Source organism: Arachis ipaensis, chromosome B06 (assembly GCF_000816755.2).
Source record: "Arachis ipaensis cultivar K30076 chromosome B06, Araip1.1, whole genome shotgun sequence".
NCBI lineage: Eukaryota > Viridiplantae > Streptophyta > Magnoliopsida > Fabales > Fabaceae > Arachis > Arachis ipaensis.
In genome coordinates this window covers 85,530,321-85,534,048 of record NC_029790.2, presented here as the reverse complement: position 1 = coordinate 85,534,048, position 3,728 = coordinate 85,530,321, and the positions used below count along the sequence as shown (strand labels likewise).

Here is a 3,728-nt window from a genome sequence, read left to right as displayed (position 1 = left end):
GGTCCATTATACCTTCTGACCTCCCAGGTACCTTTCGTTGACAAAATGAGATACGAATCAACGAAGTGCAACCTTTGCCAGATTTCTTACATTTTTTATGGTATTTAAGATGATCTAACTCCAATACTCTATACTCAACTCTACAATAGATGCTATAACTCTTTACACTCAACACATGGTCCTCTTTATTTTGGAATGATTGCCCAATCTGAAATTATGTAGGAGCGGTTCTATCATGCAATCCTTGTCCCCAAAGGCAGCATCTACACCTGGTTGTTGCCCATGCCTTCCAAGTTTAGGGTTGAAAAATGTGGAGGATATTGTTGTGTGCCGAAACTTGATGGGCCACACTGTGTATGTGGATTGCTCCTTGTATCCTCCAATTATGTTGAGAGGCTCTTCATCCGTATCATCATTTTGAATTACATTTTCAACTCGATCTGGTTCATTATCGCCTACACAATTAGAAATCATGCAAGGAGAACTAGCCTTCTCAACCTCCAGCTGGCGGAACAAACGATTGTCCATTACAATACAATCATCTTCATCCTCGCGGTTCAAATCAATTGCAAATGATGGAGATGCAACCAATGAACAAGCCAGTGCAATCACATGCATCGAGCTAGAAGCAACACCCAGAGCAGTTGATTGAGGATTCGGAGCTGATGCCCCAGAACTGTCGACGACATCCTCCAACTTCGCATACAACTCGTGTGTTCTCACTTCAGGAAAACTTCTCCGACAATGAAACAGTACCTCCAGATCTTCATCGGATCCTATCACAAACATATCATACTTCACACACTAAGAAAAATGAGTATTTGTAACAAAAAAGTTGTTACAAAAAATCAAAATTTTGAAACAAAAAGATTTTGTAACAAAAAAAGAGGCCGTTGCAGTATGTCCCGTTACAAAAAGTTTTTGTAACAAAAAATGGAGCTGTTACAATTCAAAGTAATATTTTGTAACAAATTTTTCTGATACAAAAAAACAAAAGTCGTTACAAAATTGATAACAAATTTTGATCTTCAAAATATTTTTGGTGACAATATATTTTTTCCTATTATAAAATTTTGCTACAAAATATAACTTGATTTTGTAACATTTTTTTCTTTAGTTACAAAATACTATTTATTTTGTAATAATTTTTTTAATACAAATTACACATATAATTTGTCAAATTATATTATTTTTTAATTAATTAATATATTAACTAATTTACTCGGCAAGTCAACATTTATAATAACATAGATAGTTCAAATATATTTCATTTAACTAAGATTGTTTTATAAATCTTCAACATATAAACTTTAAAGTACAAACTAACAAGATATATTGAAGAACCCTAATGAACTAGATAGATACATAGGACAAGAAAAATAAGAAATTATAAATCTCCAAAATATAAACTACAAATTACAAACTCCATCATGTTCATACATCATACAGCTCCTTTCTCATGGAGAAGCTTTTAATAAGTGCCACACCTGAAAAGACCACCAACCAAAAAACACTAACGTAAGAAACAAGATTTGTTTCAATATGTATGTGATGCTTTTGTAGCGATGTGGCACGATAGTTTCAAATAAATGAGGAACATCAGCATACCACTTTAAGCTATGTATCCTCAGGAAATAGATTCATTATAAAGATCAAGCACTTAGATGCCGAAGTATAACAGTGGGGTGAGCCTCAAGTAGGAAATATTATGCTCATCATTACATATTTAGTTATAGCAATATAAAGATGAATGACACAAATACTTACATGATCCTCAAAATCTGGGCTCCTTAAATTGATAGATAGATTTTTCATCAGCAGTAGCACTTAAACAGAGTATGATTTGGTAAGTACTTCTCTAACATAAATTTATAACTTCACATTTCTAATATCTGTCCAAAGTCAATATTTCAAAGCCTTGGTAGAAATAAAGTTTCAATATCTTAACTCCATTTAAGGAGTAGGAATTATTTGTTTGAAGCAAATGGAAATGGACTATCAAAAGAAATGATTCATTGGATAGTAAGAATACAGGCAAACATACCGTCTAAACATCTATAGGATCCATCCTTTTTAGTTTCTATAAATGAGACCTGCAAAAGGAAATGGACTGTCAAAAAGAAATTATTCATTGGACAATAAGAACACATGCAAACATACCGTCTCAACATCTATAGGATCCATCCTTTTTAGTTTCTGTAAATGTAACCAAACGGTTCAACTCAAATTAAATGAGACCTGCAACAGTGGTGGCCTCCATCATCCTCCTTCGCATTTCTCTTTGTTTTGTTCTGCTTCTCGACAGCGACTATGCGGAATAGCAATTAATATCTAGGACAAAGATCAATAACAATATGATGTCAATTAATGCAATTCTAAAAAATTGTCTAGAAAATTTGAGCTTTACTTGGCAAAGGAAAAAAAATTTACAGCAACAAAAGATTTAGCTAAGTGATTTTTTAAGCAACACAACAATAAATTCAACTATTCAAGTATTAAACTCAACCCAGTGATGTTATCCAGCAACAAAATTCAACCCAGTGATGTTATCCAGCAACAAAATTCAACTCAATGATGTTTAACAGCAACAAAAAAAATTTGCTCAGGTTCAACAATAATGAAGATCCAAACCTGAAAAGAAAAATGTTCCAAAGCAGCATACCATCAAAATTTAACAACGCAATAAAGCACCTGAACAAGTTTATGTATGACAAGTTTAGTAATTAGATAAGGTATGTAAAGCTATTGCGATGTGATTCGCCATGCCAAATCCAATTTAATTTGAATAATTAAATAGACTAATTCTACCTAATATCTTTGGCCCTTTCACATTTTAAGACTTGGAACTTTTACAGACTTGAATGATCAAATTAAACTATCGTCAAATTTACAGGTTTAGAAACAGTTAACATTGTTCAAACTTACTGTCACATTGAAACATTCATATTTAATTAGGTCTAAATAAGAGTTATCCATGCAGTATAACATTCTTATTTAATGTGATTCTTATATGAAACAGAGATGCAATTATGAGCAATAAGCAAAGAATCAATCTTAGAGATTTTGGTCTATGACATCCAAAAATTAACCATAAAATTAATTTTATTTGTATTGAATAGCTTCAGTCAAAACAGAATTAATATTTTCCTATTTGAATCAATGACCAAAATAGAAAATGAATTTTCAGCTAGAGAATCAGTGACCAAAATAGAAAATGCACTTCCAACCAGAGAGTCAGGGACCAAAACATGCAGCATTATACAAAATCAATTTTCAAATCAAAACAGAAACCAAATCAACTAAAATCACAGAACAAGAGACACTTGAGTTACCTAATTAGAGGTTGGGCCACAACGAGGAGGCAGAGAACTAGTGACAAGGCGCGATTCAAAAGCAGCAACATCTAGAGGGGCAGACGACGGCTTGACAGTAGAAACAGGAGAGGTGATGACCCACAAATGACCAGGAGAAACATTGATGGTGATGACGAGGACGACGGTTTTACGCAGATCCAATGGTGACGACAGCGACGGAGCTGGCAGTGACGAGGACTGGAGGGCTCCCCTCCAGTAGCGGCAGCGCTACTTCCATTCTCCCTCGCGAGCTCATTTCTCTCTCTCTCCTCGCATTATGTCTCTCCCGATGGTGACACGACGGTGGCAACGGTGGCAGTGACACCCACCGGCACCGTCTCCCCTTTTCCCCCTCTCCTTCCTTCTCCTTCTTCC

General features: G+C 34.7%; 1 long non-coding RNA gene across 1 annotated transcript; it reads right to left on the bottom strand.

The window, feature by feature from the left end:
• Window positions 1,266-2,081, bottom strand: LOC110264029. Its single transcript, XR_002349762.1, has 2 exons — window positions 1,768-2,081; window positions 1,266-1,487 (listed from the first exon to the last, which is right to left on the bottom strand). It is a non-coding gene; the product is annotated as an uncharacterized LOC110264029 (long non-coding RNA).